Genomic DNA, 16,522 nt, shown 5'->3' on the forward strand with positions numbered 1-16,522 from the left:
ATGGAATTTAACAGTATAATGAAGAAAATTTGCGTTTATAATCTTTTTTTTCTTTTGGGAGAACTGTGAAATGATAGCTCAGCAAGTGTGGTTACTGGGAAATATGTGGATGTGCCATGAGAATAACTCTCTACTGTCAGTGGGAAAGCACCTGAGCACTACTCAACACCTGCTCATGGTGACAAGGCCCATGCAGCAGGAGTCACAGGCATAAACCCCCACCTTACTTTTTGATGGCACGATACCTTCAAGGTCTTGGTACTGAAATATGATGCCCCGCCTTCAGAAAGGTTTTAAATCTTGGCTAAATAGGATTAAGAAAAATCATACTTTTTCTTGAATTTGGCATATATTGTTTAGGGGAATGCATTCTATTCAAGGTTGGAATAAAATTAATGAAATGAAAATAGGTAAAAGCAAAACAAAAGATCAAAACGTTGTGAGCAAGCTTTCCTAATAGCCATCCAAAAATCAGTAATGGTCAGTTAGATGAAGCTGTTAGAATGTAATTTGTGTGCATGATCTTTAGGGTGAGAGCAGGATCAGGTCCATTGGGCCTGTGGTGATTGGGTTGGGGCAGGAGAGGACAGTTCGGGCAAGGAAAACAATCCCTTATTTGTCAGAGTCATACCTAGTACACAGGAAGATGGTTGTGGTTGTTGGAAGTCAGTCATCTCAGCTCCAGGCCATCATAGCAGGAGCTCCTCAGGATAGTGATCATCTTCGGCTGCTTCATCAATGACAAATGTTCCACTGGAAAATAAGAATTGGGAATGCTTGCATTTGATTATACACAATGTTCAGCACCATTTGTGACTGCAAAAATAATGAAACAGTCCATGTCCCAATGAGGCTATATTAATCTTTGAGCTGACAATTGGCAAGTGACATTTGTACCTCATGAGAGCCAGGCGACACTAGACAATCTAACCATTGACTATTGACATTCAGTGGCATCACCATCATTGAATCCGTCATATTCAACACCCTGATGGTATAATTGACCAGAAACTGAACTGGATTAGTAAGCACTTTGGCTTCAAGAGCAGGCCACAGACTAGAAATCCTGCAGTGACTAACTCACCTCCTGACTCCGCAAAACCTGTCCACCATTATTCAGGCTCAAGTTCAGGAGTGTTTGGATTACTCCACATTTGCCTGGATGGGTACAGCTCGAATAATACTTAAGAAGCTTGACACCATCCAGGACAAAGCAGCCAGATTGATTGGCATTACATCCACAAGCAGCCACACCCTTTGCTGCAATCATTCATTGGCAGCTGTAGGTACCATTTAGATGATGCAGTGCAGAAATTCATGATCCTTAGACAGCACCTTTTGAACCCACAAAGACCATCATCTAGAAGGACAGATACATAGGAAAACCACAGTTCCTTTGGTGACATTGGATGAAAGTACTGAAACTTCCTTCCTAATGGCATTGTGGGATTACCCACAGTTTACAGTCTGCAGTGGTTCAAGAAGGCAGCACAGGACCACCTTCTCAAGAGCAATTAGGGATGAACAATAAATGCTGGCCAAGATAGCAGTGCCTACGTCCCATGATCGGGTTCAGTTGTAATGACCTCCATGACTAAATTGTCTGCCACGATCTGGACGCTCAAAAGGATTGGGCAAGACACTAGAGTTTAGCAGTGCATCTCATTGACATGTACAGGGGAGCAAAGGAGAAATTTGGCAAAAAAATAAAATCTAACAAAGTGATGGATTTGAAATTCCTATTTTTGCACTGGCACTGATTCTAGTTGAACATCTGGGGCCAATACAAAGCTGTCTTATCTACATGGGCAGCAAGTACCACATTAGTGTAACCAGCCTCCCATATTTGCCAGATGCTCTGGCATCTGTTAGCTGTCTGAATGAGGTGCAGTGGTTTCTTGGTCGTCTTCCAACAATAATTCTGATTTCTGACTCCGTTAACAACAGGGACAAATGAACACATGAGCAGGAATAACAGCAGGCCACTCAGCCCTTTGAGCCCGCTCCAACATTCAATAAGATCATGGCTGATCTGATTTGAACCTCAACTCCACATTCCTGGATATCCCCCAATAATCTTTCCCCCTCAGTAATCAAGAATCTATCTATCTCTAACTATTCTAAACTCAACAGGCTGTTTAGCCTTTCCTCATAGGGCAATCCCCTCATTTCAAGTATTAGGTAAAAACAATGACTGCAGATGCTGGAAACCAGATTCTGGATTAGTGGTGCTGGAAGAGCACAGCAGTTCAGGCAGCATCCAACGAGCAGCGAAATCGATGTTTCGGGCAAAAGCCCTTCATCGGGAATAAAGGCAGAGAGCCTGAAGCATGGAGAGATAAGCTAGAGGAGGGTGGGGGTGGGGAGAGAGTAGCATAGAGTACAATGGGTGAGTGGGGGAGGGGATGAAGGTGATAGGTCAGGGAGGAGAGGGTGGAGTGGATAGGTGGAAAAGGAGATAGGCAGGTAGGACAAGTCCAGACAAGTCATGGGGACAGTGCTAAGCTGGAAGTTTGGAACTAGGGTGAGGTGGGGAGGATGCTCCCTGAACTGCTGTGCTCTTCCAGCACCACTAATCCAGGGTCATTCCAAGTATTAGTCCAGTAAACCTTCTCTGAATTATTCCCAAAACATTTTGTCAGAACAGTGACCAATGCTGTAAACACTACTATAAAATCATAAGAAGTAGGAACAGGAGTAGTCTGGTCGGCCCCTCAAACCTGTGCCATCATTCCACAGGAGCATGGCTGATCCAATATTCCTCATTCACCTTTCTATGTTTCCCGATAACTCTTGATTCACCACAATTACTGATCAAGTATCTATCCATCTCAATGTTAAATTCATGCAAGGGATCGAGCTCCACAGCTCTCTGTGGCATAAGTTCCAAAGACATTCAACTCTCTGAAAGAAGTTCTTTCTCATTTCAGTCTTAAATTGGCCCTCTTTATCTGAGACTACGTTATTTGGTCCTAGACTCTCCCATGAGGAGACACATTCTCTCAGCACACACCAGGTCAAGCCCCTTAAGAATCCTGTATGTTTCAAAGACTTCACCTCTCATTCTTCTAAATTCCAAAGAGTTAAACAGACTCCACGCTGTTTAACATTTGCTCATAAGACAATCCCTCCATATCATGGATTATCCTAATAAATCTTCTCTAAATTACCTCCAATGAAATAATATCTTTTCTTAAATGAGCGACCAAAACTGTTCACAATTCTCCAGACATGTATAGTTTGCAGAAAGGCTTCCCTACTGTTATACTCCAACCCTCTTGAAATAAGGGCCAATGTTCCATTCGCCTTCCTGATTACCTGCTGCATCTGTGTGCTAGCTTTCTGTGTCTCAGGGACAAGTACCCAAGTCCCTATGTGTTGCAACTTGCTGTAGTTTTTCTCCATTTAAGTAATACTTTGTTCTTTTGTTCTCCCTTCCAAATGAACAACTTCACATTTTTTCACATTATACTGTATTTGCCAACTTTTTACCTACTTACCTAACCTATCAATGTATACTGCATGTATCTCTTGTGCAACTTGCATTTATGTGTTGTCTGCAAATTTGGCTCCAGTATATTTACTTTCAACCTCCAAGTCATTACTACATATTGTAAAGAGTGTGGTTCCAGCAGTGATTCCCATGGAACTTTGCAGGTCACCAACCTGAAACAGAACCCTTTATTCCCACTCATTGTTTCTTGCCCATTAGCCAGTATTCCAGATGCAGTCTCACCAATGTCTTGTATAACTGAAGCATAACCTCCCTACTTTTGCATTCAATTCCCTTTGCAATAAACATCATATTCAATTCGTTCTCCTGATTATTTGCTGTATCTGTGATTCATACACTAGAACACCCAAATCTCGGAACTCTTCATCTTCTCAACATTTAGGTAAGATGCTTCTTTTTTAATCCTCCTGCCAAAATAGACAACTGCACATTTTCCATTGTACCCCATTTACCAAATCGTTGCTCACCCACTTAATATATCTATATCCCTTTCTGGTTCCATAGGTCTTCTTCATAACTTAATTTCTATTTATCTTTGTGCCATACCTATAGTTATTGTGACAGGGTCACTCAGCTGGACTATATAGAATATGAGTTCCCTGATCAAGGCTGTTAATCTGGTCCAGTCAGGGAGCCCTGGCTGACAGATGAAAAGGTGAACTTGACCCGGACAATCACAAAGGCCAACCCCCCCATCTATAGAATCCATCTATCAGGCCCGCTGTCAAGGAAAGGCCGCCAGCATTCTCAAAGATCTATCCCACCCTGAAAATGTTATTCTACATTGGGGAGAAGGTACAGAAACCTGAACATATGCACCTGCCGGTTTCAAAACAGTTTCTACCCTACTGTTGTTAGAATACTGAATGGACTCACAAACTCTTAACATTCATCTGTATCTGTGTTTTTGTTTTTGCTGCTTTTTACCTATTATTTACTTACCTATGCTACTTATCTCTGTGATCTGTTTGTATTGCTCACAAGACAAAAGTTTTTCAATGTGCCTTGGTACACGTGACAATAAATTCAATTCAACTCAATTCAGAGGTGTGCCAGAGAATGTGATACTCTAGGTGGTGACTCTGATGAGGCTGTGTCAAAGACATTCTCTGTGTAAATAAAAGGTGATTTTTGATGGGCTGCCAGCCCCTGTGGAGCTATTTCAATATTTTTGCTCCCTTCATCCAAATAATTTGTGGAAATTGTAAAGATTTAAGACCTTAGCACCCATCCCTGTGGTACACCACACTAAAAAAAAACTGTTTATTCCTACTCACTGCTTCCTAATTGCCAGCCAATGTTCTATCCATGCCCGTATGTTATCTTTTTTGGATTGTTTTCAAACACATCAAGCACATTTTTTGGAGGTTTCTGGGAATCCAGGCAACTTGGTTGCCACAGTAAATCTCTGTAGTTTTATGACGGTGACCTATTAACTAACAAGTTCTGTTTGTGCCTTATTCGATAGGAAAATGATGATTCTGCCAACTCCTAACAGATAAGTCTCTTTTCTAAGGATGATCCTACATCTCACTCATCAATTCATCGGTTGCCCTGCATGAGATTGCACTGGATGAATAAGGAATTAGGAGTAGGGTTTGGTGGGGGTATTTTGGTGTATTCTCCATGGCAACACTTTGACCAATTGAGTCCATTTGCTAACGAGTCAGCATCCACTTTACATGCAGTATAAATTATTATTCCCTTTGAAATTTGTTATTCTTGCAATTCTGTCCAGATGAGTGCAAGATGTAAATTTCAATGGCATCTCTCTTTTTACAGCTGAGTATATAAAATCATAAAGTTGAGTACTACCAAGTAACACTTCAGAGTGTTACAAGGGGACATAAATTTAAGGTGAAGGGTGGAAGGTATAGGGGGGATGTCAGGGGTAGATTCTTTACCCAGAGAATGGTGGGGGCAAGGAATGTGCTGCCTGTGGGAGTGGCAGAGTCAGAGTCATTGGCGACCTTTAAACGGCTTTTGGATAGGTATATGGATGGGTGCTTAAGCTAGGAGCAATGTTCGGCACAACATCGTGGGCCGAAGGGCCTGTTCTGTGCTGTATTGTTCTATGTTCTATGTACTTTCAAAGTGATTCTACAACGATTGCAAGGACCTCAAGATCCACTTAACTATTTTGTTTTACCTGTTTCATATGTGACAGGCCAGCCTTTCTTTCTTACACCTAGCATAAGGGTGGCACGATGGTTAGCACTGCTGCCTCACAGCACCAGGGACCTGGGTTCAATTCCACCCTTGGGTGACTGTCTGTGTGGATTTTGCACATTCTCCCCGTGTCTGCGTGGGTTTCCTCCCATAATCCAAAGATATGCAGGCCAACTGAATTGGCCATAGTGATAGGTGCTTAGTAGGGGAATGGGTCTGGGTGGGTTACTCTTTGGAGGGTCGGTGTGGACTTGTTGGGCCGAAGGGCCTGTTTCCGCACTGTAGGGAATCTAATCTAATCCCAACCATCAGTGCTATTCTGGCAGCTAGTGCTGTGTGATTGGCTGCTGAATGCCTTACACCAGCTAACTGCTCCCCAAAGCAAGGAATTATGTTTAAGTAATAATGAAAACATTGTTCTACCCTTAGGTTTTAAAATTTAGTGACACTTAAAGATTTATTTTACATGACTAATACGTCTGCTTTTAAGAATTTAAAAACTGATGGTGTCCTGGGAAATGATTCAGTAAAAACATGTTTTTCTTTTCAGATTTTAATCATTTGAGGTCAATTTTGATTTCCAAACATAACCTTGATTCTCACACAGTTAAACACAGCTCTGCATATTAAATGGAATACAGTTGGCTTGAATTATTTTGATCTTATACCATACTGCTATTATTTTAATGTATGACAGGCTGTCTGTAAGATAGAGATCTTCAAATAGACCCAGAGGGTAACTGAAGCTCATATCTTAAATTAAAGATTGTTCCACTAACTGCTGCTTGTGCCTTTCCTTCAAGCATTCTGTTCCTTACTCCTGATGGGAATAAAGACAAACTGTAAATATATTGCATCTACAGGTATGAAATAAGAATATTGGAAGCTAATGCTCTTTAACTTGAACCTAGGTAAATCAATGAAAATTGATTTTAGAATCAATGTTTCTTTTTTGTTATATCCCTGTCTCCTTCAGTAGTGACGTTTAAATGAGCAACTTAAAGGGGATAAAGTCACTGTGAATGGGATATCGAACAAGCATCAACTTTCACCGCTAAAGTGAGAGTCCCCCTGAAATTTAAAGAGTGGCTATCGATAAGGATGGAAATATGAATTGAATCACACCAAATTTTCAAATTACTGACAACATGAATTGAGTTAAATTCAGAAAATTAACATGGTGGAATGTATATTTTGTTTTCAAAATGTGGACAACTCCAGGAAGGCTGAATTTACTGCCATTAATTTAAGGCCATAATTGACATCTCACATAAACTAGACTAGGAGTTCAGCCTTCCTCACCCAGTGAATCAGTTGGATCTTTACAATTATTCAGCACCTTTAATTATTTTTGTATTCTGCTTTCATTCAACAAATCACCAGATTTAATTTCCTAACATTCTGCACTGGTAATTGAATTCACAACCTCTTAATCGATACTCCATTCCACAGTCATACTCAACATACACATTTCTCTTCTTTATCGTTCCCATTTTCAATCTTTAGCAAGCTATTCACCAATGCATGATCTTCTAATTGGGACATTGCTGGAATGTGGACACTAAGCACTTCAATTAAGATTGAGCTGCCTCTGAACTATGGTCAGGTTGCATTTAGTGGTAGGACTGACCATAGGCCAATATCAGATTGCAAGGGTGTCAGACCCTTTGCACCTGACTAACCAATGCCAAGCTCTGGACTGGAATTGGATGAGCTCCTTGACAGACTGTGGTGATACCCCTGACTGACTAGAGCCCTGCTTTGAGCCCACTAAGGACTGCTGCTCTTTGACTTCCATGTGTTGTATTTGCATAAAGCACAGAATGTGCATTTGCTGAAAATTGTTGATACATAGTAATTGAGTCATAAAGATGTACAGCATGGAAACATCCAACTCATCTATGCCAATCTGATATCCTAACCGAATCTAGTCCCATTTGACTCATATCACTGTAAACCCTTCCTATTCATATACCCGTCCAGATGCCTATTAAATATTGTAATTGTACAGTGTCCACCACTTCCTCCAGCAGCTCATTCCATACACGCACTACCCTCTACATGAAAAAGTTGCCCCTTAGGTGCCTTTTAAATATTTCTCCTCTCACCCTAAGCATATGCCCTCTCGTTTTGGACTCCCCCACCCCAAGTAAAAGATGTTACCTATTTACCTTATCATGCCCCTCATGATTATAAAATCATGCCCCTCATGATTTTATTAACCACTATAAGGTCACCCCTCAGTATCTGACACTCCAGGGAAAACAGTCCATGTTGGTCTTAAAGGATGTTTCCCCCTATTGGCAGAGGCTAGGATCAAAGGGGCCTAACAGCCTACTTCAGTTCCTATTTCTTATGGTATTACGGACATTGATGCAGCACAATGCTGCACAGCAAAATGATTCACCAGGATGTTACCATGGGCTGGAGCACAGCAAAATGATTCACCAGGATGTTACCATGGGCTGGAGCACAGCTAAATGATTCACCAGGATGTTACCATGGGCTGGAGCACAGCAAAATGATTCACCAGGATGTTACCATGGGCTGGAGCAATTCACTTATGATGAGATACTAGGTAGGTTGCAGTTGTTTTCCTGCGAGCAGAGAGTCTGATGGGGGTGATCTGATTGAGGAATACAAACTAATGAAGGGTATAGAGAGGCTAGATGGAGAAGAAACATTTCCCCTTAGTCAAAGGGTCAGTTACCAGTGACACAATTTAAGATAAGGAGCAAAAGGTTTAGAGAAGATTTGAGGAAAAATAAATTTTACCCAGAGGGTTGGTGGATATCTGGAACTCACTGCCTCAAAGGGTTATAGAGACAGGAATGCTCAAGCGATTTCAGAAATATTTAGATGATCACTTGAAATGGCATAGTATATAAGGCTACAGACCATGTGCTGAAGACGGGATTAGAAGAGACAGATGCTTGTTGGGTTACTGTACTGTATTAGGATTAGAATAGATAGATGCTTGTTGGGTTACTATACTGTATTAGGATTAGAATAGATAGATGCTGGTTGGGTTACTGTACTGTATTGCTCCCTGTTGATATATTTCCAAGTCAGGTTGGTGAGTTGCTTGGAAGGGAAATCGCAGGACGTGGTGTTCCCATATGTCTGCTGTCCTTCATTTTCTAAATGGAAATGGTCATAGATTTGGAAAGTGCTATCAAAGGAACCTTGGTGAATTTCTACTATGCATCTTTTACATAGTGCCAATGAACTTTGGTTTTGGACGGGCAGGCCGGGGGGGGGGGGGGGGGGGGGGGAATAATTGTGGTGCCAATCAAGTGGTCTGTCTTGTCCTGGTGCCAAGCTTCTTGTATCAGGTTGGAGAAGCACTCATCCAGACAGGTAAGGAATAATTTATCACTCTGACCTATGTTGTGGAGATGATGGACTGGCTTCAGGAGAGAGGAGGTGAGTTATATGCTGTGAGACTCCTTGCCTCTGAACTATTCTTGTATCCACAGTGCTGAAATAGCTAGTCAGTTCCTATTCAATGGTAGTCCCCAGCTGCTGATAGTGGGTGTCTCAGTGATATAATTGTAAGATAAAGGAGAAAAATTAGATGACTTAGCCCATCAATTCTGTTCCACCATTTGACTAAGGCTCATATGTCTCTCAACTCTATTCTCCTGCCTTCTCACCTGACCAATCAAGAACCAATCTATCTCTTTTCTTAAAGGCAATCAATGAATTGGCTCAGCACCCTTCTGTGGCAATGAGTTCCACAGATTAACCACCTTCTGGCTGAAGAAATTTCTTTTCATCCCATATTTAAAGGGACTTCACTCTGAGGCTGTTCCCTCGAGTTTTTGTCTCTTCCACTAGTAGAAACATCTTCTACACGTCCACTCTATCCAGGCTTCTCAGTATTCTGTAAGTTCAATGAATTCTCTCCTCATCCTTTTAAACTCCATTAAGTACAAACCCAGAGTCCTCAAACAGCCCTCACGTAACAAGTTTTTCATTCCTGGGATCATTCTTGTAAACCTCCTTTGGACCTCTTCCAATAAAAACACATCCTTCCTCAGATATGGGGTCAAAACTGCTCACAATATTCCAATTGCAGTCTAACCAAAGTCTTATGGAGTCACAGTTGTACATCCCTGCTCTTACATTCTAGTCCTCTTGAAATGAATGCTAATATTGCATTTGTCTTCCTAACTACTCTGCATGTTAACCTTAAGAGAATCCTGAACCATGACTCCTATATTCCATTGTGCTTCCTATTTCCAAAGCCTTTCCTAATTTGGAAATAGCCTACATCTCTATTCTTCCAACCAACATGTGTAACCTCAAGCTTTCCCACATTGTATTCCAGCTGCCACTTCTTTGCTCACTCTTCTAGCTTGTCCAAGTCCTTCTGCAGTGTCTCCACTTTCTCAATACTACCTGTCCCTCCATCTATCTTTGTGCAATCAGCAAACTTAGCAACAACGCCCTCAGTTCTTTCATCCAAATTGTTAATGTACAATGTGAATAGGTGTGGTTCCGACACTGACCCTTGTGGAACTCCACCAGTCGCTGGCTGCCATCCTGAAAAAATTCTGTTTATCCCCACTCTCTGCTTTCTGGCAGTCAGCCAATCCTCTAACCAGGCCAGTAGCTTTTGAAGTTTTTCACTTTATTTTCCCTTAAGTATAACTGGCAATAGATCATTCACTTCAATTAAATCATTCATTTCAGTTCCTTGCCACTAACACTATGGAGCCCTGATCCCCTTGCAGCCAGGTCTCTGTGACACCCACAACATTGTACCTGCCCATTTCAATCTGCACTACAAGCTCATTTACCTTGTTTCGTATACTGTTTGTATTGAAGTACAACACCATCAGTCCAGAGTTGACCCCTTCTCATAGTTGTCCCTCTTATTGCTAGGCCTGAAGTTAGATTCCTGACCCCTTCCATTTTCTCTGTCTTATTAGTTGTTTTGGAAACATTAATAACCTCTCATGAGCCCTCCCTACCTTCAAAAGTTTTTCCATAATTCTCTACGTAACTGAATCCACCTTACCACTAATTGGTTTAAAGCCCTATTACGGTCCTAGTTATATGATTCTCCAGGATTCTGGTCCCATCAAGATTCAGGTGGAGCCCATCGAGTTAGAACAGCTCCCTCTTTCCAAATACTGGTGTCTATATCCCAGAATTCCGAACCCATTCTCCCACATCAATCTTTGAACTATGTGTTTACCTCTTTAATCTTGTTTACTTCATGCCAATTAGCTCATGGCTCAGGTAGTGAATGGGAGATTATTACCTTTTTGGTTTTGCTTTATAATGCAGCCTCAGCAGCTCACATTTCCTCAGAAACTCTTCCCTCTTTCTACTTATATTGTTGGTATCCACATCAACCATGACAACTGGCTTTTTCCCCTCCCACACCAAGTTCCTATGCAGGCGTAAGACCATAAGGTATAGGAGCAAAATTAGGCCATTTGGCCCAACAAGTCTGCTCCACCATTTAAAGTTTGATCTATTTCTCAACCTCATTCTCCTGCCTTCTCCCATAACCTTTGATCCCCTTACTAATCAAGAACCTATCTATTTCTGTCTTAAATACAGTCAATAACTTAGTCTCTGCAGTCTTCTTCAGCAATGAGTTTCATAGATTAACTACCCTCTGGCTGAAGAACTTCCTCCACATCTCAGTCCTAAAGTGTTGTCCCCTTTATTCTGAGGCTGTGCCCTCGGATCCTTGTCTCTCCTACATTTTCTTCCACATCCATTCTATCCAGGCCTTTCAGTATTCTGTCAGTTTCAGTGAGATTCCCCCAGCCCAGATGAGATATCCTGAACCTGAGGGACCAGACAGGCAATGCAGCCTTCAAGATTCTCGATCTTGGCCACAAAGAGTAGTCTATTCCCTTGATTAAACTATCCCCGATTACAACTACATTTTTATTTTCTTCCACCTCTTGAATGGCTTCCTGCACCATGGTTCTGTGGTTAGTTTGCTCATCCTTACTACTGACCTGCTTTTCTTTATACAGAGATAAGAATCTCAAATCTGTTAAACAAGCTCCTTCAGTACCATCTTCTGCCTACTTCTCATATGGTCACACGCTCCTGCCCCTGACCACTGACCAAATTTGAGGTAGTTAATCTGAGGTGCGATTGCCTCCTGAACATAATGTCCAGGTAACTCCCCCCCACTCCCTGATGTATCACAGTGTTCAAAACTCAGGCTCCAACTCATCAACTCTGAGCTGGAGTTCCTCGAGCAACCAACGCCTGCTACGGATGTGGTCACTCTGACCACAATGGGGTACACTATCTCCTACTTCATGCAGGTACAATACATCGTCTGACCTGGCATCTCCATTTGATTTACGCAGTTGTTAATTTATTTTGTTTTTAAATTTCTAACTGGTCTTTTAGTTTGTAATATGTAAATATTTTTCATAATTACCTTCAATCTGCAAGTAACCTATAACAGTCAAATTTTGCTGTTACCAATCAAATGCATGGTTTAAGTGATGTCACCTTTTCTTTTGTGTTGGACTCCTGATCCTGGCGTTCTTAAAAAGAAGCCAAAAAAAAGGCAAAAAGCATCTCTGCAATGAAATTCCATGCTGCTTCCGATATCTCTGAACTATACTCACTCACAATGTGTCTCATTCCCGGTATGATCTCTTCTTCCTGACCATGTACAACTTACAGTTGGTAATGTCATTGAATATTATGGGAGATGGTCATTCCTGAATGCTTGTGTGGTGTAAAAGTTACCTGCTACTTGTCAGCCAAAGCTTTCACCATTTGGGCATGGACTGCTTCAGCACCTGATGAACTGCAAATGATGCTGAACTTTGTGCAGTCATCAGGAGGGAAGATCTTCGAAGAAGCAGCTGAAAATTCTTAGACCTAGAACATAACTCTGAGATATGGGAGGGGTTCTTATACATGGTTGTGTCTGTACCTCTGAGCCAAGAGCTCTAGTTTCAAAGTTGTTAAATAACATGTCTGAACAGGTTGATTCAAAAATATCCATCGTGAAAAGCTCATTAGATATACATACGTATCTGTGATTGTAAGAAAATATCCGATTATCTGTGTTCACCACAAACATTCAATGGGACAACTGTTCTATGTCACAAGGTTTTGATGTGGATTAATGTTATTCAGAGTATTCAATATTTGCTGTCTCATTTTATCAAAATCACATTCAGCTTTCTGTCATTTCATGTTGGTTTTTGTTAGTCACACCTGTTACTGCTTCTGTTTTGGGTAGTTATCTTGCTGTTGTAAGAATTATTTGAGTGCAGTATTTTGTTAGAGTTCAGACTGTGTATTTCTCCACTCAAGAGTGGAGCCTTGCACAAATTTGTATTGAATTTGCTTGGTTTACGTATTAATTTCTTGGTGATTTACATTATTCTTTAATCTTTTTATTTGACTGGTGACTGTGTGGAGATGCAAATGGTGTTGAATTTTCCAATCCATTATGAAGTAGCTGAATGCTTTTTTCATGAATTAGGGGCTATCTTCATTCATCATGATGTCTGGAATATGATAATGACTGATGTTTCAGGCAGTTGTTGACACCAATGGTTTAGCACCCATTAAGCATAATATTTTCCACAGTTACAATATAATAAGTTCTACTGACAGTGAAGAAGTTTACTTTAAAGTTTCATCCTGGTCAGTCTAGGAATTGTGTTGTAGTCAACAAGTGGGTTGCTTAGTTTGGTATTTGTAATAAGCACTGCACTAGCTAATGTGGCGTTTATTCTCATTGCTTATATTTGGTCAGTATAGCACTTTTCTTGTATAGTTCAGACTAGACTCTTCAAAGATTCATTGAGATCTTTTGGATGTATGCATACTCACATTTACCATGCTGCTAATCCAAACTGTAGGTGTTTTTACTATCTTGATTACTCCCTACTTTTACAGGTCTTCTATCTTGGTTTTCAGACTGAACTTGGGGGAAGTTTGAACTCTACGAGGCAGTGCTGCATTGGTCTCTCACTCACATCCATTTCAAGTTGTTATTCACCAGGAAGTCATCGAAGACCTGAAAATAATTCTTTCAGGATCTATTCAGTAGTCAGTGACAGTACACTTGAAAATGCAGCAAATCTCTCCTGGTATGTTACTTTTAGACTTGACTACACCAACCTGTTGCAAAGTGTACAATGATTCATCAGCTGACATTTCTCCAACAGCTATGTTTGATTTCTCAGACTCACATGCACAAAGAGTTTCAGTTTCTTACAGATACAGCAGTGCTTCCAGCAGACATGTTTCCTTTTGTTTTAATTTGATGTCCTCATAATATTTACAACCTGCCCCCAGGTTTTGATCTTTTCTACAAATATTTCTTCCTTTTATCTTTTTTTGCTTCTTTTTCTCATTTGATCTGGAATGTCACTCAATTTAATGCAAGCTCTCATTCATTTTCTCATTAATATGCTTAGGTTGAATATTGACAATCTCAGAACTCTACTTTTGACAGCTTTCTTGAGAATAGGTTTCTTCTCATTCAGCTGACATGCTCTCACAGCAGCATCTCTTAGGCCTAAGAGAAGCCTATTTCAGATAAGAACATCTTCGACTTGTCCAAACTCTTGGGTTTCAGTTAAATGTAGCAGTGCAGTTATATACTGATCAACAATCTGAGTTCATCTGAGTTTTGATATAACATAACATTCATTTGCACAATTAATGTGGGATTCAAAGTGTGTCTTCATAGCTTTCAAGTTCTGTCTGGTTTAGCTGTTCTGCTCTTGAATGCGATCTAGACTGCATTACAGCTTTCAGTACTTATCACTCAGCACCGATAAAAGGGTTGCTACCCTTATTTGTTCAGTGGTTTAAAATTAATTCTGCAGTGATTTCATAGATTTTCCATTGAGAGAGGGAAAAAATTCCAGTCTTATCTCATTCCTTTCATTTTAACAGCAGCGGAGTGAAAAATGGACAGCCATTTTGACTAATGAACAACTTGAACTTGTGGACTGTACCTTTTTGCTATTTAGAGTCATAGAGTCATAGAGAGGTATAGCATGGAAACAGACCCTTCGGTCCAACCCGTCCATGTTGACCAGATATCCCAACCCAATCTAGTCCCACATGCCAGCACCCAGCCCATAACCCTCCATTTCTATTCATATACCCATCCAGATGCCTCTTAAATGTTGCTATTGTACCAGCTGCCACAACTTCCTCTGGCTGCTCATTCCATACACGTACCACCCTCTGTGTGAAAACGTTGCCCCATAGGTCTCTTTTATATCTTTCCCCTCTCACCCTAAACCTATGCCTTCTAGTTCTGGACTCCCCCACCCCAGGGAAAAGAGTTTGCCTATTTACCCTATCCGTGCCCCTCATAATTTTGTAAATCTCTATAAGGTCACCCCTCAGCCTCCGTGCTCCAGGGAAAACAGCCCCAGCCTGTTCAGCCTATTCCTATAGCTCAAATCCTCTAACCCTGGCAACAGACTTGTAAATCTTTTCTGAACCCTTTCAAATTTCACAACATCTTTCCGATAGGAAGGAGACCAGCAAAATTCCAAAAGTGGCTTAACCAACGTCTTGTACAGCCGCAACGTGACATCCCAACTCAAGTACTCAATACTCTGACCAATAAAAGAAAACATACCAAACGCCTTCTTCAATATCCTATCTACTGCGACTCCACTTTCAAGGAGCTATGAACCTGCACTCCAAGGTCTCTTTGTTCAGCAACACACCTAGGACCTTACCATTAAGTGCAAACGTCCTGCTAAGATTTGCTTTCCCAAAATGCAGCACCTCGCATTTATCTGAATTAAACTCCATCTGCCACTTCTCTGCCCATTGGCCGATCTGGTCAAGATCTTGTTGTAAATCTGAGGTAACCCTCTTCGCTGTCCACTACACCTCCAATTTTGGTGTCATCAGCAAAACTTACTAACTGTACCTCTTATGCTCACAGCCAAATCATTTATGTAAATGACAAAAAGTAGAGGACCCAGCACCGATCCTTGTGGCACTCCACTGATCACAGGCTTCCAGAATGAAAAACAACCCTCCACTACCATCCTCTGTCTTCTACCTTTGAGCCAGTTCTGGATCCAAATGGCTAGTTCTCTCTGTATTCCGTGAAATCCAAGGGCTGATGCCCGAAACATCGATTCTCCTATTCCTTGGATGCTGCCTGACCTGCTGCACTTTTCCAGCAACACATTTTCAGTTCCGTGAGATCTAACCTTGCTAATCAGTCTCCCATGGAGAACCTTGTCGAACGCTTTACTGAAGTCCATCTACTGCTCTGCCCTCATCAATCCTCTTTGTTACTTCAAAAAACTCAATCAAGTTTTTGAGACATGATTTCCCACGTACAAAGCCATATTGACTATCCCTAACCAGTCTTTGCCTTTCCAAATACATGTACATCCTGTCCCTCAGGATTCTCTCCAACAACTTGCCCACCACCGATGTCAGGCTCACTGGTCTATAATTCCCTGGCTTGTCCTCACCACCCTTCTTAAACAGTGGCACATTAACTAACCTCCAGTCTTCCGGCACCTCACCTGTGACTATCAATGATAAAAATATCTCAGCAAGAGGCCCAGCAATTAGTTCTCTAGCTTCCCACAGATTTCTAGTGGGCAGCACAGTGGTTAGCACTGCTGCCTCACAGCACCAGAGACCCAGGTTCAATTCCCACCTCAGGCGATCGTGTGGAGTTTGCACATTGTCCCCATGTCTGCGTGGGTTTCCTCCGGGTGCTCCGGTTTCCTCCCACAGCCCAAAAATGTGCAGGTTAGGTGAATTGGCCATGCTAAATTGCCCGTAGTGTCTGGGTGGGTTGCGCTTTGGTGGGTCGGTGTGGACTTGTTG

Source organism: Chiloscyllium punctatum, chromosome 2, assembly GCF_047496795.1.
Source record: "Chiloscyllium punctatum isolate Juve2018m chromosome 2, sChiPun1.3, whole genome shotgun sequence".
NCBI lineage: Eukaryota > Metazoa > Chordata > Chondrichthyes > Orectolobiformes > Hemiscylliidae > Chiloscyllium > Chiloscyllium punctatum.